The sequence below is a fragment of the Microcaecilia unicolor genome, chromosome 3, assembly GCF_901765095.1.
Source record: "Microcaecilia unicolor chromosome 3, aMicUni1.1, whole genome shotgun sequence".
NCBI lineage: Eukaryota > Metazoa > Chordata > Amphibia > Gymnophiona > Siphonopidae > Microcaecilia > Microcaecilia unicolor.
The window spans coordinates 127,329,876-127,344,676 of record NC_044033.1 but is presented as its reverse complement, the minus strand read 5'-3'; positions in this window follow the sequence as shown (position 1 = coordinate 127,344,676).

The following is a 14,801-nucleotide window of genomic DNA, read 5'->3' as shown; positions in this document are numbered from 1 at the left end:
CACATAGATGTGTTTTCCATCTTCACTGATTTGTTTTGGTGCCAAATATAGAATCTAGCCCCATATGTGTATACTCGGTGCAAAGAGCTCCTAGCATTCAGGGAACAAGTCCGATCTCTGGAGGCTAGAGTAGAAGACTTGGATGAGCTGAGGCAGACAGAGAGGTTTATAGAGCAGTCCTACAAGGACATAGTAGAGAACTTCCTCTGTGCTGCTATGGAGGAGAAAGGTCACGTAAAGGAAGCACATCACTGTGGAGAGGTAGGAAGCGATCCAGTAGGGAGGACCTTCCCGCCAAGTGATATGGAGGCATATTTTCAAAGCACTTAGCCTTCCAAAGTTCCATAGAAACCTATGGAACTTTGTAAGGCTAAGTGCTTTGAAAATACGCCTCATAGTATCCTCTTGCACCTAAGATGTGTCTCCAGGGGCTTATGCCGAGGAGGGATGGGTTAGGATGGCCATTATAGTAGGAGATTCGTTCATTAGGCATGTAGATAGCTGGGTAGCTGGTGGATATGAGGATTACATGGTCACTTGCCTGCCTGGTGTGAAGGTGGCAGACCTCACACATCACCTAGATTTTAGGCAGTGCTGGGGAGGAGCTTGCACTCTTGGTGCATGTGGATGCCAAAGATGTAGGAAAATGTGAAAGGGAGGTTCTGGAAGTCAAATTTAGGCTCTTAGGTAGAAAGCTGAATTCCAGAACCTCCAGGGTAGCATTTTCAGAAGCGCTCCCCGTTCCACGCGTAGGGCCCAAGAGACAGGCAGAGCTCTGGATGGATGAGATGATGGTGCAAGAAGGAGGGTTGTAGATTTGTTAGGAACTGGGCAATATTCGGGGAAGCAATGATTACCTGCACAATCCCCCCCCCCCCCCCCTCCCCATTTTCTTCAGGGTTTCTGTGTGTATAATTTGACTGCATTTAGCTTGAATACATGATGAAGTGTCACAGGATGAAATGTCTGCGGTGGTTTGGAGTCAAATGATGAAATGGCAGATTAAAGTTAGGAAAATGCTGTTCTTCTGTGTTGGCATGATCCCTCCCCATTTGTTGCAATTTTTCTGTTCATATAATTTGAATACATTTAGCTTGAATATATGATGAAGTGTCGTGCGATGAAATGTCCAGGGAGATGAAGTGTCACATGATCGGTGATATAGTGATGAAGTGTCAGGTGACAGAATGTCCGAACACCACTCTGAGTATGTGCTAATGAAATGTCTCTAGTGTATATGCCAATCAAGTGTCAGCGGCTCCAAAGTTGGAGAGTCAAGCTTCTGCAGCTATTTTTTTTAAGTATTCCCATGTCTGTGATGCCAGCACATATGTCACATGCATGTATGCATATGTGTCAACATACAATGGGCCCCTTTTACCAAGCTGCGGCAAAAGGGGCCTGCGCTGGCATCGGCGTGTGTTTTTAACTCGCGCCGAGGCCCCATTTTACCGCAGCGAGTAAAAGGGAAGTATCTCTTTCCTTCAGGAAATTGTCGTGTGACAAGTAAAGCACTTGCAGCGTAGTCATTTTGGGGGGGATCCCTTTCCATCACCCATTGAGGTGGTGGTAAGGGCTCCCATTCTAACTCAGTGCTAACCAGGTAGCGCGGCAGCACTGCCCGATTACAGCCGGGTACACTCCGGCGCTAGGGGTGGGAAGTACCGCCGGGCTGCTGTGGTAGCCCGGCGATACTTCCTGTTTAGCGAATGGTAAGCCTGTGTTGGGCTTACCGCCACTTAGTAAAAGGGGCCCAATGATTGCTGAATGCCTCACCTGATCTGAATGCTTTCATATCCTGTACCATTTATAGAATACATGGTTACTTTTTGACATAGCTGCCGAGAGGGGGGAGGGGGGCAGGGGGGACAAAACTCCCCGGGCCCGGGCCTCCAAGGGGGCTCGGCGCCGCAGTCCCACCCACCATCCGTCATCAACCGTCTGCTCCCTGCATTGAAATCGCAGTCTCACCTCCGTTAAAGCAGCACTGCAGGCAGCAGAACCCCTCCCTTCAGTCCTCCTTCCCTCCGTGTCCCGCCCTCGTCTGATGTAACTTCCGTGAGGGCGGGACACAAGGAGGGAAGGAGGGCCGAAGGGAGATGTTCTGCTGCCTGCAGCGCTGCTTTCATGGAGGTGAGACTGCAATTTCAATGCAGGGGGCCCGGCCCGGCGGTGACCTCGGGGGGGGGGGGGTGAGGGGGGAGCGGCGGCGGCGACCTCGGTGGGTGGAGGGGGAGCAGTGGCTGCGGCGATCTCAGAGGGGGAGCGGTGGCGACATTGGGGGGCGGGGCGGTCTTGCCCCATACCCTGCCCAGTCTCTTGGCGGCCCTGCTTTTTGACGCTGCCATTTAGGCATGTCCCTATGAAAGTGAACACCCTTTATAGAATTGCTAATTTTATGAAGTAAGACAAAACCTCTAAACCAAGATACTTAGAGGTCGGTAGGACTTATCCAGGGAGCAATGGCTCTACCCATATAAGGTCCATTGACCAGCTCATAGTTAGATATTGAGCAGCAATTATCTAGGTAGTGCTGTGGAATATCGGTCAGACTCTTTCAGCAATTTTCAGTCTATTAACCAGGTAACTATTCAGATAATAGTAGGTAATTAGCAGCAGATGCACATGTAGCTTTGCAGAATGGTTGACATACATATGTAAGTGTAGGCACTTGCAGATTTTAATGAACAATCACTATTTATTTGCTGATTTTAACAGATTCAAATTAAAAGTGAATATCACAAGTGAAATTTGACTTAATTCCAGTTGACTTCTACTTTTTTTTTTAAGTTTTTAAAGTTGTTAAGACCTAAAAAAGTTCAATGTCTCTTTAGACTTTAACTTAAAGTCAGGTGAAGAACATTCCATGACTAAGCAAATATTATGATCCTTTTAGTCTCTCGGCATGTGAAAATTGCTCTATTTAGGCTCCTCTAAATAGTGTCTGAGTATTTGAAAATGAAGAAAAGTCATTCTTACAAAACAGGAAAAGGCTGTAAAAATTCCTAAATGCTTTCAGATAGCAATTTCAACTGTCAAACATTACTAAGAAATGGAAATTACATAGTACTGGTGAAGCCAAGGCAAGACCTATAAGACCAAGATAGAATTGCCCTGCAAAACGGAACTCATAGATCACAGTAAGTGACCTGCTGAAAAGTTTAACTGACATAGAGGGGCATAATCGAAAGGGCGCCCATCTCTAAGGGCACCCATCTCTGTGGATGGCCCTGGGAAGGGGAGGAGCCAACTGTATTATTGAACAAGATGGGCGTCCTTCTTTCGTTTTGATAATACGGTCGGGGCTGGTCAAATCTCAACATTTAGGTCAACCTTAGAGATGGCCGGCCTCGGTTTTCGCCGATAATGGAAACCGAGGCTGGCTGTCTCAAAACCAGCCAAATCTAAGCCATTTGGTCATGGAAGGAGCCAGCATTCCTAGTGCACTGGTCCCCCTCACATGCCAGGACACCAACCGGGCACCCTAGGAGGCACTGCAGTGGACTTCATTAATTGCTCCCACGTACATAGCTCCCTTCTCTTGGGTGCTGAGCCCCCAAAATCCCCCCCAAACCCACTCCCCACAACTGTACACCACTACCATAGCCCTTATGGGTGAAGGGGGGCACCTACATGTGGGTACAGTGGGTTTCGGGTGGGTTTTGGAGGGCTCACATTTACCACCACAAGTGTAACAGGTAGCGGGGGAAGGGGGATGGACCTGGGTCCACCTACCTGAAGTGCACTGCACCCACTAAAACTGCTCCAGGGACCTGCATACTGCTGTCATGGAGCTGGGTATGACATTTCAGGCTGGCATAGAGGCTGGCAAAAAAGTTTTTAATTTTTTTTTAGGGTGGGAGGGGGTTGGTGACCACTGGGGAAGTACGGGGAGGTCATCCCCGATTCCCTCCGGTGGTCATCTGGTCAGTTTTGGCACCTTTTTGAGGCCTGGTCCTAAAAATAAATGGACCAAGTAAAGTCGACAAAATGCTTGTCAGGGCCGCCCTTCTTTTTTCCATTATCGGCCGAGGGCGCCCATGTGTTAACCACGCCCCTGTCCCACCTTCGCTAAGCCTCCGACAGCCCCCTTAAACTTTTGCCGCTCCTGCAACGGACTGCAGTTGAGGGCGGCCAAAATCGGCTTTCGATTATGCTGATTTGACCGCCCTTAGGAGAAGGGCGCCCATCTCCCGATTTGTGTAGGAAGATGGGCGCCCTTCTCCTTCGAAAATAAGCAGGATAGTGGTACTTGTTTATAAGTTCACAGTACAAGAATGATCTTCTTGGGAGTGCTGTCAGAAGGAAATCTTGTCCATGAGGTCATCACAGAAATCATCATATAAAGTGTGTTAAAGAACATCTTGATAAGCTGGAGACTTTTGGGAACAAAGTGCTTTGGACTGATGAAATAAAAACTGAACTACTCAGCTACAACCACAGAAGATATGTTCAGAGAACAAAACAAAAGCAAAAGGTGAAGCATTTGAAGATAAGTACATCTTGCCAACCATTACACAAAGGAGCTGATCTATTATGACTGAGGTTGTGTGGCAGATAATGACATAGGAAATACTGGGCAGATGGAAGGAAGAATGGATTTAAATAAATGTCAATGTATTGTAGAAGCTAATGTCACATGGTAAGTGAAGAAACTGAGGGCCCTGTTTACTAAGGTGCAGTAGTGTTTTTAGCGAGCACTAAAAATTAGCACACGCTTTCTAGTGTTAGCACATGCTAATTTTTAGCATGTGCTAAAAATGTTAGTGTGCCTACAGTGCGGCTTAGTAACCAGGGCCCTGAATTATTACTGGAACCTGCATCTGAATCTATTGGAACATAACAGCGAGTTTCTTCTGACCTGCACTCAAGTGATAAAAAGAAAGCAGAACCCAACCAGAATGCGCCAAAACAAGATATCTTTATTAAGACACTGACTGTTTTAATAAAGATACCTTGTTTTGGAACATTCTGGTTGGGATCTGATTTTTTTGCATCTGAATCTACTGGTATTCTCTTCTTAAAAATATATATTTCTTCATCTTATCTGATGATCTGAGATCCAAGTCTATCGCCATCAGTGCTGCTGCTGGCCCTAGATCTTTCTGGATAATCAGCTACTTCTCTGCTTTTCCCACCATTCTTATGCATACCACTGGCAAGCATTGTCAAGATTCAGGGGCCCTTTCACTAAGCCACGTAGGCGCCTACATGTGTCCAATGTGCGCCAATTTGGAATTACTGCCTGGTTACTATATGCATCCGCTATGCACACCGGAAAATATTTATTTTCTAACACGCAGCACTAACCAGTTGGTAATTGGCAGTGTACACTCGCTGATGATTACTGCCCGCCGGTGACCCATTGAAATTAATGGGGGTCCTGTAGTGCTGTAACTAGCAGATTGAAGCCATAAATTGTGAGTTGTTACATTGCATCAGCCATTTGAGGAGTCAGAAACTCAGCAGACTGGGGAGTCCAGCCATAACTGGTGCATGGGTGGAGTGTGATCTACCCCTGGCTGAGGCGAGACCTTTGGGGTGGCAGCCTGAAAGTAGAAGACAGTTACAATGAATCTGGCCTGGATGGTGTTGAAGTACATCAGGAGAGTGAAATCTGTGCTGGGTTCCAGTTAGACTGCAGGACACGCATATGAGTTGTGCACATGTGTTAACCCAGAAATGTACTATTGCTCGTGACCACCTTGAAAGCAATTATGAATTACATCTGAACTGTATGAAGATCAAAGCAGTGAAACCATCAGTTAAGCAGTTAAATAAATGTTCCAGTTACTTTTAATCTCCTGAGTGTTGTGTGGGGTTCCTGAGTGGGTGAGCTGACGGGACCTGGACCTAAGTAAGTGACTGCTAGCCTCTCAAGCCCCCCTCTAACTCAGGATAGCAGGACCGGGTTGCACATGGGCAATCACATTGGCTACAATGAGCAATGTCAATAGATATTTAGATGTAGATAATCTTCTGGTTTTCTCTTGTAATGATCTGGGTAGGATGACTAACGTTGGGTACAGTAGTCTTTGACTTTTTCTATTTGTAGACTATTTTTATGACAGAGCATGAATGGAGCCCCAAATATTTAGAAATTGCCTTGAAATTCTGTAAAAACAGATGAGCATCAATTAGTCTTTTTTTGTTGGTTCTCTGAAAATTATTTTGATTGTGATATGGTGAGTTCCTACTAACCTTTAAAAACAAGACCACACAAAACCTTTGAACCTCTATGTAGAAGAGGATGCCCAAACATAGCCATGCAGATTAACTCTGCAGGGTGGTTTATTTCTTATCTAATTATTTGAGCACCTGATTATAATTAGCAAATACTAATGGTTCATATTTCACATTGGTTCTAAAATAATGGTTAACATAGTATTTCACTGATTCTGAGCTAATCTTTTTGTTTGTATTTTATACATTATTGGTCTAAAAAAACATGTTGCAGCCTAATTACTAAATCAAGTTAGTTGTTTAATGAAACAGTGTGTTAATTTTTAGCACAAACCATTTGCCGCATTAAATATTTAATGTGGAATTTGTGTTAGCACACCTAGAATTAATGTGAAATGGTCAGGGATGGCACCTTGCTGTTAATAATTAGATCGTTACCCTATGTTAATTGCTAATTAAAGCTTTTAATCTGCTCTTTGCTTTTTGTTTGTGTGTGTGTTTTGGAGGTTATAAGGCAATAACCTTTGCTGATACTTTATGAGCAGTGCTTGAAGAGCACTGGTCCTATAAAAAGACGGACAATAATGGCATCTGTGCCATGGCAGTATGCAACTAAAGGGTAGGTTCTGCTCCTTGGGTTTGCTCCTTGGGACGAGCAACAGGGGTGAGCAACAGATGTTTTACTGGTAGGTTGGTAAATTATTGTCCATATTGGGCTACATTCTATATATGGCGCCTAGAATGTAGGCATGCCTGATTTGAGACTCCTAGGCATATTCTATTAGACACGCCTTGAGCTGGGTGGACACGCCTGAATTTAGATGCATCCATTTACGCCAGTGAAAAGCTGGTGTAAATGCATGCACCTACTTCTACGTGTGCTGGCCCAAATTCTATAACCACGTACATAGATGTGATTGATAGGCCTGGCATGCCCACAATCCTCCCATCACTGCACCCCCTTTTGGGCTGTGCACATGAGAATGTAAGTGCAATGTTTTATGGAATACGCCTAGCAAAGCACTTGCATAAATTCCACTTAAATTCAATTAGTAATGGTAAGTGGTCATTATCGGCCACTTAAAATGACTAAGTGGCTCGTTAAAAAATTAAGGCACACATGTAGATTGTGTGCTTCAACATGCCATATATAGAATCCTGGGGTTGTGTTTTTTTGTTGAGTTGAGATTTTTCTGTCTCTAGAAGGGGGGGGGGGGGGTTGTGAAATGGAGGAGAGGGAGAATGGGGAGTTTGCTTTAATCCCAGTGTATTGGGGTTGGAGAAGTGGAAAGTTATCTAGACTGTGGATGAGGAATAGTGCTAATTTGATTTATGTTCTATGTAGTAAGGGTGGTAAAATGAATGTATCATTGATAAGTTCTTCTTCTTGGAGGGTTTTATTGTTAAACTGTAGATCTTGGAGGAGTAAAGTAGAAGAGAAGAAGTCTGATGTTTGTCTTACAGAGACTCAGTTGCGGAGGGGAGAAGATTTTTATTTGGTACAGGGAAGTTTGCCTGGTTACTTGGTTTATCCGTGATCGCATTTAGAGTGGAGAGGGGGAGGGGTTGTGTTTTTACTAGTTTATCGTTTGTAGAATTATCTATGGAAAAGTTTCTCTATATGGAATTACTGTTGTTGAAGTTCTATGGTTCCCCTAGGTTACATATATCTCTTTTTATTGTCCTCCAGGGTTACTGAGTGAAAACTGGGATAAGGTCTTACAGATAATAACACTCCTCCACTCCGCCCTTTCTCTGAATGTCTTCTTTCTATAATCACTTGAATAATTCTTCTTTCTATAATCACTTGAATAATTCTTCTTGTCATCCCTTGATCTCATTGTAACTCCAGTTGTATCATGTACCCTGTATGGCGACGCCATAACAGGTTTCTGTAAGCCACATTGAGCCTGCAAATAGGTGGGAAAATGTGGGATACAAGTGCAATAAATAATAATAATAATAATAATAATATTTTTCTGGGTAATATTTTATCATACATATGAATACCCTGGAGGCATCTAGAGCGGTGCAGTTTCGTTCATTTTACATAATCTAACTATGATTCAGGGGATACATATACTGACTCACTCAAGTGAGAATATATTAGATTTGGTTTTTGCTGATTTATTTGCATTTTTTAGCATTACTGATATTACCGTCTACGATGGTTAAAGTGCAGGAAATAGAGGTTTACTCTCGTTATGTAAGGGGAATTGATCCTTCATTGTTACCCCTGCTATTTCAGCTCTTCCCAACAGATTATTTAACTTTGCCCTTGGAAAAGCAAGTGAAGGTTTGGTTAGATACTTTGGAACTGGAAATGGATAAATATGCTCCATTGTGTAGGGTGCAATGCATTGGTGAATTTAAGACTTGTTGGTATCATGCTGGTCGTAGATTATTGAAGAAGCAGATGAAGAGATTTGAATGGTTATGGGTCAAACTTAAAACAGGGACTTTAAAACAGAAGTGTAGGGAAGTGGAGTGTTATTATGTACAGGAGACAAAACAATCCTTCTTTCTACTTTGATAAAAGAGGATGCTTGCTGATGCGTAAATTGTTTTCAGTTCTGTCTAGTGTAAATATAGAAAAAAAGAAGCCTTTACCTTGCCCCCCCCCCCCCCCCCCCACTTTCCCAGCGAGGGGAGCATCTTGCAGAGGATAGGGAGATACAGCGGGCTTAGGGCAGCCCAGAAACAGCGCTGACACCTTTTAGTTACAATGTTTAAAGTGTTTAAAATGCTCCAGCTCTGTTATAAAACTGAGAACTCAGGTGTCCACAGATGTCAAAGGTCTGTGCTGTGACTTTCTTTGCTGAAGTTTTAACTATAAAATGTTACAAGTTTCCTGATTGGCTGTCTGAGGCCCCAAGGAAAGCTGGGATCTTGAGGGGCATGTAAGGCAAGCCTGAGGGGCAGTGTGGAAGGTGGCCAATAGGAGCCAGGATCTGGTAAAAGGCATGAATTTGGACCAATGAGGTGGCAGGAGGCAACCTGACCCATGGATTGGCGTGAATTTCAAGCCAATCCAGGGGAAAGGAGGGGTGGAACAGCAGGAAAAAGATAGCAAGCCCAGAGGCAACCTAGGAGGAGAGAGAAAGGCAAGCCTGGGAAAAGAGAGAAGGTTTAAAGCATGCTTTGAGAGGAGAAGATCTGATCCAGGCAGGAGTGTGCTGCAAGCAGGGGCAGAGAAGGGCAAGCTCAGACAAGAGAGTCAGCTACAGGCTGGAGGAGAAGATGACGTCCAAGCAGGAGAGAGCTGCAGGCTGGAAGAGAAGGACCCTCTGATGAGCCCCAGATGAAGAGAGAGAGAACTGGTGAGTCCTGTAAGGGGCTGGGCACCAAAGCAGACAGGAACAGGAGGAGGAGAAGGGGGTCTAGAGCGAGCCAGAGGCAGCAGAGGAGCCGAGCTACAGGGGAACAGGCGAGCTGGGGCCAAGAAGAGGAGCTGTAGCAGTAGCCACAGAGGGTATTCTTCAGGCAGAGAGAGAAGCAGAGGAGGAAGAGGGGCCACACTGGGGAGCTGAGACATGTTGGGAGCAATGCAGAGCTGAATAGAGAGCAGCGTGGCAAGGGCTCTGAATCCCAGAGAAGTCCACCCAGCGCATCCCTCCGTGTGTGTGCTTGCCTGTCTAGAGAGGAGAAAGCCAGCTGTGTGACTGCCTATCCTGTAAAGAAGAGGCCTATCTGGAAAGGGAAGAAGCCCCACAAAGAGAGAGAGACAGAAAGACACCCCCCCCCCCCGCACTGAGTGCCCAGACGCCAAAGGAACTTTTTTAGAGTGTCTGCCAGCGTGAGTGTCTGCCTCAGGAAGACACAGCACAGAAGCCTGCTGGTTTGAGTGTCTACACCTAAGCGAGCCTATCCTGGGGAAGGAGCTGCCCAGTCTAAGCCTCGAGCCCTGTGAGTGCCTGCAGTTAAGGGTCTGCCTTTAGGAGGTTTAGTTGCAGTTCATCAGTTTGAGTAGAGGGTGTATAACAAAATAAAAGAAAAGGGGTCATGTATTGGGAGGGCTAGATAGAAATTTTCCTTGCTTATCTTTTTATTTGAATTTAGTTAGCCCACAAGGTCCCTTGCCAAAGAAAATACTGATTGAGGTTAGCACACACAACAAACACAGGGAGTCAGGATTTTCATTTTTTTTTAGTTCTTTGAGTCTTTGAGTCAGAGAAGTAGGTATCCTGGAGTTCCGCAGCTGGTGAGCTGACCTCGCCAACTGAGGAGACTTGGATGTGGAGAAGACCAAAGTACCCAACGCAAGAGAGCAGCGATGCTAGCGAAGATTTGATACACCGGTAACATTATTGTGTGCACACAAATTAAAAAAATATATATATCAGATCTGAGTACAATAATTGGGGTTGTGTACATGTTTGGGATGGTTTGTGTTATTGCAGAAGTGGGGTCGGGGTATTGGTAACTGTAATTGTAGTTTTGAACGTCTTATTGCCTTTGTAACTTATCACAAAATATTTAACACCTTCACTATTTTTATTTAATACTAGCAAACTAACAATTAGTACCAACATTAAGGAACATAACCAAGTGTTTCTATTTACTTTACCATTTAATAAAATATTTAATATTTTTTTCTTGTCAAATCCCTTGGTTGCGTGGAGTTTATTTGGGAACCCTATTTGAAACTGTGACATTCCTATATATTTATTTACTTATTATAATTACCTGCTCCACCACTAGGGGGTTTACACTAGTTTGAGTGAAGTGCTTTCTACCAAATATACTATAATGATTGTGTGGGATGTTTGGCGGATTTCTTTATTGCAAAGTTGAAAATATGTGAGGTCCACGGCTTGATGACGTGGTGCCACAAGTTTGTTTTTGCTAACAGATACCTTGGAATCACTGCTGAGTGACTGGATGGAATTTCAACCAGTTTCAACGCAGGGTTTCGAGAAAGTGGTGAGGTGTATTAAGCAATCTAAGTCATTATTGCACCCTAGACCATTAAATTGGTTGTTATTATCATCCCACGGATTGCTACCACTAGTTTTAGCTATGGTGAATCATAGTTAGGTATCGGGAATAGTTCTTTTAGCTTGGAAATATGCTTTAGTAAGGTCAATTTTGAAGAGAAAGCAGTTGGACCCATTATGCCCATAACATTATCGACCTATATCAAATTTGTCTTTTTTTTTGGCTCAGTTGACTGTAAGGGTAGATATGGATCAGCTGGTAGAGTTTATGTGTGATAGGATGGTGTTACAACCTTGACAGACCGCTTTTGAGTGGGATATGAGCCTTGTAGGGCCTTGCATTCTCAGGATGGCTTTTTATTGAGGATTCCAGAGTTAAAGAACTCTAGATTGGAATCCACCCAGTAAGGAGCATTTTTCTATTTAGCTCCAACATTGTGGAACGCTCTTCTACAAGTTCTTCAAGAAATGGAATCGTTACTTCTTTTTAAACATCTTCTTAAATTTTACTTTTTTTCTCATGCTTTTTAGGTCACTCTCCCAGATGACCAGATGATTAGTTTAGGGTTTTTTTTTTTTTACTTTGTTCTTTTTTTATTTTTATATTTTAACTTTTTAATGAGTCTTACAGTGGGACTGAATGGTCTGGTATGATTGTGCTATCTTTTAATGGAGCTCTTTTCTTTTTTTTGTTCCTTAATTTTAAATATTGTAAACTGCTGTGATTGTTTTTGTGGAAAATTGGTATATCAATTAAAATAAACTATAAATTAATGTGGCAGTTAAAGAGGTGTAGTTAGCAACACTTCTTGAGGTGTAGCTATCTGCATTCTGACTTATTGTTTGTGCTGTAAATATGCATTACAGGTCATTTCTCTACATGACTGTCTTCCTCAAAGTGCTGAAAATGTTCGCAATAGTTAATGTAGATGTTTTGAAGCAAACTGGTGTCAACTTGAGCTGTTAGGCAGCATTTGGTACAAAACCTTAAGGCATCTTGGTAAACAGGATCCTGAATTATTTTATACATCTATTATTGCAAAAGAAAACCCTAATGTCAATTAAACAAGGGTGTGATAAAATGGGTGCATGCTTCAGCCTTGAGCCTTTTGAGTCCAATAAAGAAACTCAGGAAGCTTCAAGAACAAACAACCCTTTATTAAGGACAATAATGCAAACATAAAACAGAGAGCTGATCATATTTTATAGGGTATAGAATACTTGATGGCGTTCAGCTATTGCTGGAAGGGTCTTGGAAGACTTCTCTCAGCTACTCGTGTGCCAGCTGTTCCCAAAGTGTCTGTGCCACTTTCCAGCACTACAGCTGTTTTCCCTGTGTTCATGTACACTGATATACTCTGCAAGCTGCTGTGTCAGCACCACATATGCTTCAGCCTTTTATCTCTCGTGAACTACTTCTCTGAGGATTGCTTCCTGCACTAGAATCTGGAGCCTGCCGTCAGTAGCCTTCGGCTCTTGGACTTTTGCTTGTGCCTCATTATTACTACTACTACTTAGCATTTCTATAGCGCTGCCAGAGTTACGCAGTGCTGTACAAGTTTAACATGGGGAAGGACAGTCCCTGCTCGATTTATGGCTCCATATAGATTCATTTAGCTGTGACTGCAACTCAGTGTACTGAGACAATGGCACTGTTGCTGCCAGCTCCTGTCACAACTGCACTATTTCTGCTCATACAACTTCTGCTTTGGCTTTATAGCTCTAGACCTGGACTGTTAGCTGGTAATCATGTCCTTGAGTGCTTTGACCTCTTGTTGCTATTGCACTGGCTCCCCTTGTATGGCTGTCAGCTGCTTAGCTTTCTTATTCATCTCACTGGTCATCAAACTCTTCATGTTCTCAAAGTACTCAGCTGGGGCACTTTCCTTCAATTGCCCTTGCAGCTCCTGTAGCCTGGAGGTTACCTTCTTCATACTTTCTCAGATAGCTCTAGGTGTTCCCATCTGAGCTGCCCTCCCTTCTCAGCTTTTCTAATAGAAGTTCCTGCTGCTAGTTGGTTAATTAACTCACTTCAACTGAATCTCCTATATACTTGCTTTTCATATCAAAGAGCTACTCCTGCAGCTCCTTTACCATCCAGCTCTTTATGGTTGATATATTATTTTTGAGGCTCATCTATTGGGGGCTGCTGCCTGCCTAACATTGCCTACAACAACATTTTCCAGCATGATTCTGTTCCCACAAACCTTGTATTTGCAGACCTTGCATAATTTTCTCAAACCACTACTACTCCTCTACCAAGGCCTGCCATAAATGTTCCATCCTGGATTCTGCCCTGTCAAGCTGGGTCCTACCTATAGGCCAGCTTTAGACCCAAAAAACTGGTGACATAAAACAAATCCTGCTTGTTTGGCTCTAAATTCACTTCTTCTGGTCTGTCTCTAGAGCAAGGCTACTCCTTTTATCACTAACCTCACTACTTCCTGTAAGAAGGCCTGAGCCTTTTGCAGGATAGCAAGTTCACTGTCTTTAGAGGAATAGCCTAATGGTTAGTGCAGTGGGCTTTGATCCTGGTGACCTGGGTTCAATTCCCACTGCAGCTCCTTGTGACCTTGGGCAAGTCACCTAACCCTCCATTGCACCAGAAACAAAAAGTTAGATTGTGGTCCCTCTAGGGACAGAAAAAGTACCTGTATATAATGTGGGATTAGTAAGAGAAGCAAGATCCAAGATGGCGGCATAGCGTTTAATCGCACCAGACATGCCCAGTTACCTGATCGAAGCACTGTTGGCAGAGGCTCCGGATCCCCGCAGACAATGGGGAAAAGGAAAGGGAAGGTGTGGGAGAATCCCTCAACCTCCACCGGGACCCAACTCCACCACCAGATGACCTTGGATCAGTTCGGGTTACTGCCTGTCCTGCTGTCAGCGCTGGCCAGCAGTGTCGACAGGGTCTCCTTGAGCCCCGTCCAAAATGCGGCTCCCCCTCAGCCAGGAAGGGGCAGCGTGGAGTCAAGTCCGGCAGCTCAGGCTCTGAATATAGGAGACCTGGGTGTGCAGGGAGGGACAGGGCCGGTCTTAGGGTGAGGCGAACGCATAGGGCCTCGCACTCAAGGGAGCCCCACGTAGCGCGCCTCCGCCCTGCCCCCCGACCGCCCGAGTTCCAGTCCCCCTCCCTCTGAATTTTAAAAGTCAGTGTGGCCTTACCCCTCTCACTCTGGCAAAAGATGTCATCAGAAATAGAGCTCCAAATTTTCAGATGTCGGTAGTCGTGACTTTGGACTCTACACAAGAATGGAAGGGGTAAGCTACAAAAACTAACCTCTCCTCATAATCCCTGAGACCATGAGGGGAAAAAAACTAATTTCAGGATTATCCCTTGTTTGAAAGAGTCAATAAAACTTTATTATATTTCCCATAAATAAAACAAGTTTATTCAACATATTCTGGTAATAATATAAACTAGGAACAAAAACATTTTAAGTTTCTAACAAAATTCTCTTATGCGTCTACAATACTAATTGAACAATTTCCCAACTCAGGTTTAATATATTAACTTTGTTTCTCTTATTTTTTTCTTTACAGCAAAACCAGCCGTAGTGACAATGGAATCACTCTGGGACCTGACATTTAACATTCAATCTTCTTTACAAGTATTGATAACTAAAAACACTAGTGAAATTAAGGTATTGTCTGAAGCAGCCATTATCCAGGCAACTG